At 34.5% G+C, this 15,291-nt stretch overlaps 1 protein-coding gene across 8 annotated transcripts in view; it reads left to right on the forward strand.

The window, feature by feature from the left end:
* The window catches only part of LOC129751152 (TLD domain-containing protein 2), a 637,530-nt gene that overhangs the window by 335,206 nt on the left and 287,033 nt on the right, over positions 1–15,291 (forward strand). The gene's annotated exons all lie outside the window — the stretch shown is intronic.

Genomic DNA, 15,291 nt, shown 5'->3' on the forward strand with positions numbered 1-15,291 from the left:
GCGTACCGGTCTCTGACGAATGGCGTTGACCGATTAAAATCAACTGCCAACAAGAGTTGCTACAAAAATTCATACAGCAGTGCGGTTCTAATTTGAATTTGTTTTGCTGTTGTAACAGTTTGAGAAAAATGGTTAGGTTCTTCGTGGAACTGTATTTTTTTCCAAAGAAGCATACGAATGAACTGCTCAAAACGAAAAGGAAACCTTCACAAAACTAATTTTGTAGAAACATGTGAGCCCAAGAGGACTAAAAACTTGAAAAATGTGGCCACACTACTCATGAGGCAAACTCAGCAAACAGCTGGGTTGATCGGATGCGCATTTTGCCGGCTCGACGCGCCGCGCCTCTGTGAATGCACATTTGGCCCCATTTTGGCTGGCTGATGCTGCTTTTCTTCTGTTGTTTGCCGGCATTTTGTACATGATGAGCACATGCATTGCATAGTTATTTTATTTTCGATGTTCATATTTACGCGACGCCTACATCATGTAAGGTGCCCCTGCATGCATGCTAGGGTGGCAATGGGTGTATGGGAAAAATTTCATGATCGAATTTTTAAACCGACAATAAACAGCTTGTGGATTGGCCCAAAAAACTGACCTGTGCTAAAATTTCAGATCAATTGGATTTGATTTAGGGGTGTTTCAAAATGCTCAAAGTTTCGGATTTTTTACCCCCAAAAATCACCAAAGGGGGGACCAAAGGAAATTAGGAAAATTGAAATTTAAACTTTAGTGACAAATGACTTAAAATGCATAAAACAACAAAATTAGGTGTTATAAAAAAATCAACTATAAAGTTTTGAAAATCAACTGAAAGAGGATCACAGGAAATCCGGAGAAACGAAATTTCAATTTTGATTCCATATTGTTGAGAAATGCATGGAATGCATCTCGAAAAAAAAAAATTTGGCCAAAAATCGACTTTCTTTTAAGGCCTCAGCCAGTCCTAGAAAGAAAATTTTGAGCCAAAAAAATTTTTTTTTAAGATTACACACGATTTTGACATGTCATGCATTTCTAAGTCATTTGGCTTCAAAATTTAAATTTCTATTTTCCGGATTTCTTTGGTCCCTCTTACTTGAATTTTAAAATTCAAGATTTTTAACTAATAATTTTGTTCTCGAGATTTCACTAGACTTCGACGTTTTATGCATTTTGGTGTAATTTGGAATCAAATTAAAATTTCGATTTTCCAGATTTCCATTGGTCTCCTCTTTGGTGATTTTTGGGGGTCAAAAAGCCCGAAACTTTGATCTTTTTGAGGCACCCCAAAATCAAGTCCAGTTGAGCTGTAACTTTGCTCAGGTCAATTTTTTTGGACCAATCTACAAAACCTATATGGCCGGTTTTCGAAATTCGACATAACCTATTTTGCTGCCACCCTAATGCATTTTTTTTGTAGGTGAGAGGTGCTCATGCGTTGATTGTTGATCGTTTGCTCAGATGGGTTTCTAATATGCGTGTCGTCATCAACAGAGGTTTGTGATTGTTCTTGGCAACGGTTCATTAGAAATCACGACTTTGTCTTTCTACATCTTCCAGTTTTAGAAGAAAAATTATTGTGATTCTTCTTATCACAGTTCACGAAAGTTTTGTTTTGTTTCTATTGATTTTTTTAAATTATATAATAAGTTAACAACCTAAATACAAGCTCTAATTGGTTAAATCGTTTTTTTTTAAATATCATTTAAAAAACTTGAAACGTATGCCACAGATTTCAATTTCTTATGATGATCTACATGTCTTCTTTTTTTCTATTTGAACCATAATTCAGTGAATGGTTAATGATCTTGCAACTACAGTCTGGTGAAGGCCAACCACCACTGCATAAATAAAGAAGACAACTGTTAGACTCTGCTCATATTTGCCATGCACTTGTCATCATAATGGACTCACTTCCATTAGAAACCGATGGAATGGAACCTTGAATTTTTTTTAACCACTTGTTCGAAGTTGAACGATGTCACAACCTTGCTCCTAAAATATGTCCCTCAAAACTGACTGTCTGCCCCAAATTCGATCCGTTGAAAATTGACATAACAAGGTTAACAGAAATTGTTCTCACATCCACATTTTTTTTGTGAGAATTGATGAGCAAGTACTCTTAGATTTTGTTTGTTTTTCAACCACTGTCAATAATTCAAATTTCAAATATTTGGTTTAAAACTATTGATGATCTTTACTAAGAACTCACAGTTCTCACACTTTTATGATACATTTATCAAAACAAGTATGACCAGAGCATCTATCTGGTGGCATGTGTCGATTCATTCACCGAAATCGATCATTCAAATTTCAACCGCTTGCATGTACCCATTCGTGTGATCATTCGTGAAATGCTGATCTTGGACTGCCAGCAGATGTCGGAAAAGTTGGCAGTTGATTGATTTTTACATCTCTGTCTCCCACTTCGTTGTCCCACACCGGGCTTGTTGGACTATGCTAGGCCGCGAGTGACCTTCGAAAAAATTACTAGAAAAAAAAACCCGCTGAAACGATGAGTGAAGTAACCAATTCAATTGGAAATCGTCGTGGCCGTCATAGTAGATGAAGTTCGTTGACTGGCATTGTGAGTTTTTTTTTCGAGCGCACAAATTAGACCTGGGGCAGATGCTCGGCATTAATTGAAACTGTTCAAAACTGGATCCAATGACATTGAAGAGGCTGAAGTTTTGGAGTTTGTGGTTTTAATGCTCGCAATTAAAATTGTCAAAACAAAAAGGTTATGAAAAAAGTTTTGTATAACAGGCACTTTTACTACTCCGCTGATCAAGAACTGTTGAAGACCCACTAAAAAGGGCATTCCTCCACCTGTGCCAAACCTGCGCTTGAAAACCTGCTTAAAGTCACACTAAGTATAGTACGCTAAAGTGGGTCTCTAGGTAGATATCTCCGGGGAGCCTTTGACCCGCGCTAATTATAGGTTACATTCAAGCGGCATGATGGCGTTGGCGAATTACCTTTATCGGAGCATACGCGATGTCCCCTGATGACTAGACTAGACGTTAGGCTTCTTTTTGCTTCGCAGTCAGACCGCCAGACTCAGATCGCTATCGGAACCGGGAGATTTATGATCCGTCCGGTTCTGCTTTGATGACAACGATTCGATAAGCTGTGTAGGATTTCTCAGATTGGGTCGGCTGGCTTCAAACATCGCTGGAACAGCTCTTCGCGCGGTGAGGTGGGCGGAAATCTTGTCGGATGTAATTGTTATTGATCATTTTCGGAACGAACGACCGAACGGGGGTAGACGACTACGTACTACTGAGATAGCGATCTGATCATCTCGACACCCTACGGAGTTTTTCTTCTATCGATCGAGTAGCAGTCGGTCGACGGTCACGGTTTGACGGTTTGTGTCTGTTATAGCCACAATTAATTTCCTGTTACTGGTGCCATGCCATCCGATTATGCTACAAAGGATTCCATTGAATTCTTTTTGATACCTATCATACGTCTGTGATCAATGGCATCGTGGAGCAGCTCAGCTCAGTGGTTGTTTTGTGGCAAGGTTTACGGCATTAATTTGAACTTAACCGCTTGCTTCCAAGATCCGAGCATTTATAACCTTCAACTTTTTAAACAGCAAAAAGGTGAGTCACCCTGTGAATTTTTCGGATCCCACCGTTGAGTTTGACCTACAGAGCGTACTTCAATGACATACCCACCTCCAGCAGATGAATGGGGCAGCGTAAATAATTTGATTGCATTCTTGTTGATTTATGATATTTTTTTTATCAATTTCTTGAACAAGAGTGATCAACCTTAGCTTGAACTGTTAACCCTCATCCGATCCTGAAATTTTTACACGTTACAGTTCCTGGAGTGTCAATTTGACACTCCTGACTAAAACCAATATATATCTCTCTTGTTTCCCAATCGATTTTCATTAAATTTACAATATTCATCTAGAACATGTCAATTTTCCGTTGTTCAAAAACTTTGATAAACAACCCGAAAAACCATGTTTCGGAAAAAAGATTATAGATCAGCAACGGAATGCTCAAAAAAAAAATTCACTTAGTGTTTAAGAAAGCTGAAGTTAGAAGCTATACGTTGCACATAGAATAAAGTTATTTTTTGAATTTTTGTAAGATCATGATCAAAAACATGTAAAAAAATGGTAAAAACCGTACTTTTCAATCAATGAATCGTCAACATTGTTTAAGTAACACCAGATAAATTTCGAAAAGAGGATTGAAAAGTTGACGTCATTTGGCACATTTTTGCATTTTTAGAATTTTAAAATACGAAACATAGAATTTTTGACGAATTTTTAAATGTTGCTGTTTTTCGAAACTTTTGTCTTGCAATTTCACAGATTTTCTGTCTTTTTCCAAAGCATGTTTTTTTCGGAAAACTGAAGTGTTGTAAGTGGATAATGTTAGAGAAACATATTTGAGTTACATCACAAGGTTTCCAAAACTATAAATTTTGCGAGGAGTGTCAAATTGACACTCAAGGTCTGAATAGGGATTTTGTTTTCCTTGGTTTTCAGAATGCGTCCATAAAAAAATTCATGGTGCAAAATTAAAGATTTCAAGAATTCTTTGAGGGTCCCCGAAAAAAATGTATAATTTGAATGCACCCGAATAAAATTACAAGCCGCCAAACTTCCCATAGTGTTATATTGACAATTAAGAGTAGACTATTTGACTATTTTTTCTAAAAATAAATGTCGATACTCAAAAGTCTGGAAATGTTTGGAAGAAATGACAAAAGGCTGGATGTCTGGAAACCAAAAAATATGTCTTACAAACATCCAAAAAGTCTGAAAGATCCAGACAAAATCTGGAAGGTTGACATCACTGATACAAGGCATCTTCCGTTCTTTCAGGGGAGAAACGGTAGAAAGAGGGAGGCTTTATACATATTGTTTCACTATACTAGAAAACTAATGAATCAAATTGGGGAAAGTGTTCCTAAATGCGCCTTCGGCCGTCTGACGAAATGGCTGTCAAGACAACATATCTAATCAATGCATTTTGACAGTGATACGCTTTGAACAATTGGCAAGAAACAATTTTATGAAATCACTAACTCAATTTTTTTTTAAATTCAAACAAGGTTTTGCTATCTTTTGATGTAACATTTTGACTCTTAAAAATTATACATAAAGAAGCCCAAAACAAAAAGTTGGGTGGTTTTTGTTTCTTATTCAAATGAACCTAGAACCTAGAAATGAAGTAGAACAAATTTAAGCTTTAATGATGGTTTCATAAATATTGGAAAGTAGAATAAGCGAGTATTTTTGTATGCTCCATCATGCCTCCCATTATAAAATGCCTCTATCCTGAAACAACGGGTTAAATAGAATAAACATAATTGTAGTTTAACACACAATGTGTACATTTTACTCATTGCGTTTTACAGGACAATTTGCGACCAAAATACAATCTTTGAACAGTCATAACTTTTTTGTTTTAAGTCCAATCGAGTTGCCATCTTCAGGTGAAATGTTAGTCTGAATTGAAATTTTAATAAAATCAACATAACTGAGCAATCGATTGGTAAAGAGAAAAATATTTGATAAAAAAACAGTTTTTTATGCTCCTTCAGAACACAATGTCTCAGAATCCCTTTTACACTTGAGATTCAGTGCAACCCTTTTCCTTTGTCAGGTTCAGCTCAAATCTGGCATATAGCCTTCTGATCATTCTTTTAAACCATCAAAGTCTTTTTTGCAAGTGTTTTGATTCTAAAGTAGGTATTTATTAGTACGAATTTGATAAATTAAATAAAAATATCCTAAGATGTGATTTTTATTAAGGATTGAACCGTGAATAGCTCTTCACACGATGATACAAACAACATGCTTTGTTCAGCAAAGTTTAAGTACAAAAATCCGCATCTTTTGATGGCATTGGTATCAAAAATATTTTACGCTAGTTACACATTTTGGTCAAATGAATACAAAATTTTTGGACCAAAAAAAAAATATTTTCTTAAAAAAAGCTTGCTTATTTTAAATTTTGATACGAATTGGTTCATTTTTCATTTTTCATTTTTTACATGTAGTATTTAACCGAAACAAAATTGAACAAATATAAAATATATAAATTTTGTGAAAATTTTTGGACCCAGAATTTATTTAAAGTCAAATATTTTGAAAGTGGACTTTTTTTTAAAGATCGCCCCTGCGGAACCTCTAAACATGATTTTTTTAGTCGACCCCATACAAAAGTTTGTTCTCCACATCCTTATCTACCATTTGGAGGGTGATCCCCCAGATTCCCAGAAATTATGCAATTTTGGGACACCCTAATGCGCATATAGGACGCTTTTTCCCTACAGGCTAATGATGCCTATTAAGTTATTTAGTTACAAAAAATAATACTATGGTATTCCGAAACCCGTTCCCTATTGGACAGGGAAAATAAATAAGGTTCCATACAAGCGAAACATACATTTTTGCACATTTTGCTATAGAATCATATAAAAGCAGAGCACCAATTTGATATTTTAAACGATGATGGAAATAGTTATTTATGCAACAAGTTACGAAAAGTGATTTTTTCCAGTACTTGTCGTATATTTATCCAACAAGACTTGCCAAGTCGGACAATTACGTCAAGTGCTGAAAAAATCGAGTTGCAAATACAATTTTTTGCAATACCGCAAAAAAAACCTTCAGAATAAACTTTTTCAACCTAAAGAAAGATTGTAGTTTTTCCTTTCCAATTAAAATAGTGTCGAAAAATGCTACTTTGAAAACTATATCAAAAAGTACTTTTTTCGACATTGGTATTTCGGTGGGAAAAGCAGGCCTTTTCGAAACCAAATTTCGTAACTAAAAATAAACATTTTAATGTGAAGTTGCAAAATAGATATTTATGCAATTGACTGAGTCGATTTGGAATTTGAATTTCCTTGGGTTCTAAAAAGCTTCGGTTTGGTTCAAAACTCAACCATGATTTTTGCAGAATTTTTTAATTAACGTTTACATGAGTAAATTTGAACTTTAATGTTTGTATGGTAAAATTGAATATTTTGTACTGAAAAATCAACAACTTTTTTGTTTCATCTGTACAACCAAGTCTATTAATGGTTTTTGAGCTAGGGTTGGTGGTTTTAGCATTTGTAAGATACTAACCTTCATATCCTCGTACATGTACACTTAGAGTTAAGAAAAAGAAAACTCTTCGAGGGAACATCAAGTTTCATTGAGATACTGTATGAGTTTGTGTTCGTTTTTTTTTACTTAAACGCGTGCCTCAAAGTTCGGATTCCGCTGAACAAAGGTTCCAAAGGGAATTGGTGCGAATTATCTCGAATGCGAGCATGAAAGTTACTAAATGTTCCTCAAATAGCCTTTTTGTGACACGACAATCATATAAATAATATTGAAATTTCATCTCAGAACAACTTAAAGCTTACTCGCTTTTTTGATATTTCGTTTGTTTTTTAATAAGGATTAGGGCCCCCGGAATGAAGGATCAAATCTCCTTCAATAAAGGATTAAGTTTCCCTTAACTTTAAAAATATCGCAATTTTTTACTTCCACGGAAATGCTTCTAGTTTATCAACGGGTTCATGTATCGTTCCAACTTTTCTATTAAAGTTGGAACGATACATGAACCCGTTGATAAACTGGGGCATAGTAACTTGAAGTTAAACGCTGTCAGATCAAAAGACGGCGAGTTGCTAAACTTTTTCAAAAAGATATGATAAAAATAAGAAAAAGGGGATCAAGTATCCCTATTGTCCTCTATTTACTTAATACGAATTTATCACACATCGAAAGTCAGTTGAAGCTATTCATGAATTAAATTTTTAGATAAACTCAAGAGTTTGTATGATTGTATGCTTGAAGGTTATAAACATGGAATTTCAATTTTTGTTTAAAACCGGTATAATTTTTTCAGATTTCTAGTCAACTCAATGCGCAATAGATTTTTCCATAGAAGGGAATTCTCTTCATCAGCAGATGTGAATACTCTCGCTCACTCTTATGTATTGACAATCTCACATTTGATTGCATTCAGTGACTTTTTGGACTTCTACCAGAAATTTTTTTAGGTTTCCAGACTTCCAGACTTTTGTTACTTCTTCCATACATTTCCAGACTTTTGAAACGCGACATGAAATTTTTGACAAAACAGTCAAACTTCAAAATTTTTGTTGCAAAATGGCAGGAAAAGATTTGAATTAGTAATTGAAGTGTAAGGAATGCTACGAAGATGATAGTAATCAGGAAGTTAAGCATAAAACGTAATACCGCCGGCAGCACCTCAATGGTCTTATGCATTGATAGTGTATAGAATGTTGATTATCATCAATTAATGAGTTATTCCATAGAATGCAATATTGCGATCTGGCGACCAAAACAAAAGGTCTTCACCCATAAAGTTCGCCGTCCAGACTTTTCCAGATATATTTTCTTAATTTTTTTCAGACATTTCTGAAAAGTAGTTGGCATCACTGACTGCAGTGCGATTTATCTCTCCCCGGCACAGCTTAGGGAGAACAGACGGAAAAATGCACTCTCTTTCACTGGACAAGCCAATCTGACGAGTTTTGCCATCCATAGTTAGGCTGGAACAAATATCAATTTCTTCTTTTGTAGGGGGGGGGGGGGGGGGGGCTCCCATCACCCTTCGAAATTTCCAAAAAACCCGAAGGGGGAAATAAATACATTTTGAAGTAATTTATGAACATTTCGATAAAAAATTCTAATATCCGAAAGATTACAAGACCAAAAAACAAATTTAAGAAGTCGGGAGATATTCCACCTTTTGTTTTCTTGATTTGATTGAATTATTTGATAAAAATTTACTTGATTTATAGGTTTTTCGAAAAATTTATAAAAAATCAGATAACAGGTTACCTGAACCAAAATAACATACTATTCCAATTTCAGTCTGGCTTTCGTTCTTCCCACAGTACTGAAACTGCTCTTATGAAAGTACATAATGATATAGCGCTCACCTTGGATAAAAAAGGTATTGCAGCTTTGCTTTTGATTGATTTTGCAAAAGCTTTCGATCGCGTATCGCATTCTAAACTCATCCTTAAACTGAAAACTAAATACAATTTTTCAAGACCAGCGGTTGAACTCGTCCAGTCGTATCTTGAAGGTCGTTCACAAGCCGTATTCTTCAACGGTGATTTTTCTGAGTTTACTTCCATTGAATCAGGTGTACCTCAAGGATCGATTTTAGGACCACTATTTTTCTCGCTTTTTATAAACGATCATCCATCTGTTCTACAGCACTGCTCAATTCATCTATTCGCAGATGATGTGCAGATCTACCTCTGTGAGAAAAATGTTCCAAATTTGAACGAGTTTTGTTCCAAAATTAATCAAGATCTTGATAAAATAAAAGTATGGTCCGAAGTTAATCTTTTACCTATAAACCCCTCCAAAACCAAAGCTCTTTGTTTCGGTAGTAGGTACATATCCTCGCCAGTTTTTCCTCCATTAGTTCTCAACGACACTACTATTCAATTTGTTGACCACGCTGAAAACCTCGGAGTCATTTTCGATCGGGATCTTTCTTGGAACCGTCAGATCAATGCTCAATGCTGTAAAATCTATGGTGCACTCAAAAGATTAAACCTGACGACAAATCACCTGGACGTTTCTACTATACTTAAACTTTTCAAGACTTATGTTTTCCCCTTGTTCATTTATGGAGATTTTCTTTATTCTAATGCTTTAGAAAGATCCGTAAACAGAATGCGCATTGCTCTTAATTCCTGCGTAAGATACGTTTTCAATTTGTCGCGTTTCTCTCGAGTGTCACACTTGCAAAAATTACTCATCGGCTGTTCTTTCGATAACTTTCAGAAATATCGCTCATGTGTGATAATGCATAGGATTTTAAAAACAGGAAAACCGCTTTATTTGAAAACTTTACTAATCCCATTAAGGAATTCTCGAACTGGTAATATTGTTATCCCTCCGCATAGTTCGACTTACTACGGTAGATCCTTTTTCGTTAGAGGTATTGTTAGTTGGAATAATCTTCCTCTCAATTTAAAAACAATTCAAAACAAATCAGAGTTCAAAAGGTGTTTGCTAGAGGAATTCGTGGAGTAGAACGACATTTAAAACGTAACAAATTAGGAACGATTAGTTATTAGTTATAAAAAAATACAAGAAAACAACCTACCACATTGTAACAATTAAAAAGATTGTAATCTTACGTTGCAAGAATGAAATAAAGAAATAATAATAATAATAGGTTTTGTGCTACGATATAGTATTCAATTTTGTTGCATACAAGCTTTCGTGCAATTTATTCCAATATAGGGTAGAAGCACTAGTTATTGAACAGGTACCAGATATTGAAGACTAGTAAAACATTAACCGATTAAAACAATAATATACAGTAGAAAAATGAATCAAAATTCGTTGTGCCACTGTTGAAGCATTTTCTACCTCTGTTCAAATTTTTATCAAGAATCTCGGACTCTTAAAGCCACAATCCCCGAAACTTGAATATGTGGTCAAATTTTGGCATGGTTTTACGACTGGATGAAGAAAACAGCCTATTTTTGATTGGGGGAAAAATTGAATAAAAGAAAAATAAACGTCTAAGATAATGATATTAGTGGTTTCAACTAAGTCTTTTTAAATGATTTCTGGAAGAGTGGCAGCCTTTATAATCCTAAATTTCTTAAAATTTAACAAATTAAAGTGTTCAATCATTGGATCACAGAAAACGCTAATGTTACGATTATTGAACGTTCAATCTTGCAGTACTCGTTTTGTAAAGAAATGCATGTACCAGTTATTGAACAAACATCGGTTGGTGTTTGGAAATGTAAACAAACTGTTTCTCGGTTGCTAACTCAACCAAAATCGTCCCTGCAAGGCATACTATCGAGCGAAATACCCCTAAATATATGCAATGATATTCAATGTTTACGTGTTCAATAATTAGAACATTGCCTGTTCAAAACTTGAATCATTGTGTTTAATCATTGGAACAAAAGTAATTTTGAATAAAAAGGCTTACATAATAATTTCAAACATATTTCCGCGAAAAAAATATATCGATTCGAAGCAGAGAAATAAGCTTAAGCTACGCTATCAAAATTTTATCAGAAAAACCTTTCATTATTATTTATTGGGCACAAATGTGTTGAATCCCAAAGATGGTGTTCAATATATAGTGTTCTTACCCTATTTGTTTTTCGCATTATTTTTTATTGTCCCCCCCTCGCGATGTTCCAACTCCGACTGACAAAAGAAGGATTTGAAATTTGTTCTGGCCTTATTATAAACTGTTTTTATAATTATTGGAACAGATTATAATCCAATTTTCTGCAGTTTGTTTCAACGAACTTTTTTTCTTCGACTTTGAATAACATAAGAAATAATGATTGTAACTGAATATTGTTTGCCAATTATATTTGATTTGCGTCTCAAGGTTCCCAAGATTATAAACTGTATAAAAACTGGTTGCAAACCAAGAGAATATATCGGCTTTAAGCGAGGGGTGTCAAACTGATACTCTAGAAATTATTAGGGAGTTTAGCCTTGAAGCCTTGAATTAGCGTTAAAAAATAATATAATGATGCAAACTTGAAAATGCAATGAACTTTTTAGGGGCATTTTTTGAAACCGCTTGAAAAAAGTTACACATAGTCAAACTTTGAAAAGTGTCAAATTGTCTTCGTAGAGTGGGTTAAGGGGGATTAAAATAAGGTGATCCGATCTGTCAAGTTTCAGAAACAGCCATGTTTGTTGATTCGTTGCCTTTGTTTACCTTTGGTCCATAGAACAGCTGAGATCAAAGCTTGCCTTTTGATATTAGCGGGAGGATATAACACTGCTAACTTGTAAACAGAAATCACAAGCCGCTCTCTTCTCGCCTACTTACTGCAAATGTCAGAAACCTAGTATTGTAAGTAATTACCTTGGAGTGGATAAGAACTTATCAGTTTTTCGGTATTTTTTTAATTTGTCACTTTTACTTTTTCTTAATTTAGGGGATAGAACTTACACCTACCTAACTTAGAACATTATTGGCGTAAGTAGGTTCTGGTCGCCCAAAATGGCCCTGTAGCACACACACGTTCGCTCACCTGAGCATCGCGATCGGGCAGGAGTTACCCATTGACTCACCAAAAGCGTCAACGACAACGACGATGAAGTTACCTACCCAGTAACTTGAAGGTGCCTCTCGTTCAGCGGCTGGCTGCTGCCAGGCGGCAAACAACAATTGGCCGGGTCGATTCGGTAAGGTGTCCACCTTGAGGTAATTGACATCGATCATGTTGTCAAAGCACTACTCTACAGAAACAACAACGAACGTTGGGCCCCGGTTACTTACTTACTTACCTACTGATCGGTGGAGATTTTGCTGAATGGCTGTATTCTCTCAATCTAAGGCTCACAGGCAGTTTTAGTCAGTGTATGGCCGTTTCATTATTAAGAATGAAAAAAAAAACACATCACAAAATCACCGCATAAGTTCAATATTGTATGTATGCCGGAGGCTTTGCGGTTCAGTTGCCGGTGATTAACGGATAATACCTGACAAAGTCTCTCGTGTGCCCTGATCGAGTGGGCCCTTTTAGTGGATTTTGATTACTTTGTCAGGTGAGGTTGATACAGTTTACATGATAGAATCGATTAACCTACATTCGGAAACTAGGTTTGTTTTATCAATCATCTTTTGTGGGTTTTGAAGTGTGTTAGTTTAAAATTGGTTTTTGACATTATCTGCTAAACTGGTCTCTCCAACTATTTTTGTTCATTGTTATTTGTATTGTAACAAATCATCGAATTGGTTGATCTAAACTTTAAAAGAGAATTTGAGACAGAATTATTTGTCATTTACGTAACTTTTTCATAAAGCTTATAAGACTTCTATATTTAAAAAAAAACTTGTTCGTTTCCCTTTTGCAAAAGTGCTGAGTCGACTCGGCAATTCGTTTCGATGAAGCTGATGAAGACAGAAAATTGGTTCCGGTTGCTGACGGATCGCGCCTACGCCAGTCAAGTCACGTACCCACCTCATTTGACGAAGCAGATTTCAACTGTTATGGATGTTTCACGCCCATGCTAAATGTTAAATGCTTTTTTAAGAAATTCTTGAACATGAAGTTTTTTTGTTATTTACATTGCATAAATGTGTTATTTTATGTGTGTTTTCTTGTACATTATGTTCTTAAAAATGATATTTCTGATCATTTAAACTCCAAATCGCCAAAAATAAACCTCAAAGACCCATTTTTGTTGTTCCATAATGTTTCAGAATTCCTTAAAATTCATCGATAAGAATTAAGTCCCAACGGATGGCGTCATTTCACATAATTTCTACCTTTTTCCTACATTAAATAAGTTCAAAATTTAGGAAAAAAATTCGGATAAATTAAAATACCATTAGAAAACGGTAAGATAAAGCTGCATTTCTAGGTTTTCTAAAACTGAGACTAATAAAATTAAAATTTCACGTGGATTAGAGATGCTTCTGAAAGCTTGTATTTTAACATTTTTTTTATATTGCTTCCATACTTTCCGAAAAAAGAGAAAGAATTGCTTTTTCTGCATTCATGATGCGCATTCAAAAAATCGGCAAACGTGTTTTAGCAATCCACATTCTTGATTTCATAAAATATACTTACATAATAAATCACAAAAAAGTGCTGATTCGAAAGTAACATTCTTGTTGTTTTTTAGCCACTTTCAAATGCCATAAAGCGAATTTCATTACTGAATCTCTGCTTTTCAAAATGACTGTGAAACACAAGAAATCATAACAGAGCAAACGTTTGTAACCGTTATCGGGGCATAACAGGGAGTAAAATGCTCTATTAACCATAGAGAGTTCGTACGAAAAATTTTAAACATTTCTCTTAAGTTACAAACATACGCTCTGGTGGCACACATCTGCCCAAATAAATATTTCTACGGAACATCTATTTTAACAAGACATTACTCTTACACTGTGGAAGCTGCTTTTTCGCAAACATGTCGAATGTGGAATATTACTGAGCAACACGGTAATCGCGCAATCTTGTGAAATCAAAATCGGGTGCGAATATTTTAAAAATAGGACAGCATTAAGATTGTATTTCTGCCCCAGTTTTTTTTAAACATGGTGCAAATTTTAACGATAAATGTTATATTTTTCAAAGTGGTGCTAACATTATAAAGTTTGACGTTTAGTATGTATTATTTTTACAAACTTTGTTGATGCCAGTTTTGAATATATACATAGAAAGGTTGCCAGAACTTTTTCAACACATACCTGAACCGGAAAAATCCTGTCAAACTCATCTAACAACCTTGCCAATTCGGTAATTTAATGTCAAAATTTTTGATTCAAAATCAATTCAATATCCGGGCAAATTCGGTCAAAGCCCAAGAATTACTCAACAAAAACTTAAACTTGAAAACATTTTTTTTCATCAATACTTATCAGTAGATTTTAAACCGTACTTTAGGCTTCCAAAAACCATTGATGATTAATTTTAAGAAACTTGCTGAAATAGTTCGTTTTGGACACAAAAATAAAAAAAAAACAATACAACACAATTTGTTTTTTTTTGTATGGTTAAGCAAATAAGGTGAATAAAGCCGAGCACAATCCGGACTTTTTTAATGAAATCCGGGCAACCAGGCCGGCCCAAATTTTGTATCAAATATCCAGGAAAACCTGGATAACTCCGATCAATATGGCAACCTTATTATAAAGGTATATACAGGCCACCTCTCAAATTGAACTCCTTAAAAATGAGGTAGTATTTCCGCAAAAAATGTATCTTGATTCCACAGAATTTCGAGTTTCTAACTGATATGAAAAAATAAGTTGGAATTCTTTTTAATTTGATCATTGTAAAATTAAATGCTAATCAAATAAAAAATTGAAAAACTCGAAAAAAGCTTCTTTAAAATATACATAAAAGTTACAAGATTTATTCAATTAAAAAAAGTTTTACTTTTATCTTTTATCGGTTTAACTTCCAACTTAAAACAAAGTTATTGTAGCCTTCTCTATAACATTTATTAAGAAAATAACGACTGGATACTGATACTGAATAAAACTACAGCCACTACTACTACTGTTGCATATTTTGAGTAATAAAACTGCACTTAAATATAAATTTACAATTACAATACAAAACATTTTCAACACAACTTTTAATCGTATTTTAATTTATGGAACAACAATCCAATCAAAATAACAGACAATCGAAACAAATAATAAAATTTTCACTTCTCAACATACAGAAAGTTTCGAAAAAACTATCCATTTTTTTTATTTGAATTTACAATTTAAAGTCAAACAAATTATGATAAGCTCATAAAATAACGTCGTTAAAATAAAT

The sequence above is a fragment of the Uranotaenia lowii genome, chromosome 3 (assembly GCF_029784155.1).
Source record: "Uranotaenia lowii strain MFRU-FL chromosome 3, ASM2978415v1, whole genome shotgun sequence".
NCBI classification, from domain to species: domain Eukaryota; kingdom Metazoa; phylum Arthropoda; class Insecta; order Diptera; family Culicidae; genus Uranotaenia; species Uranotaenia lowii.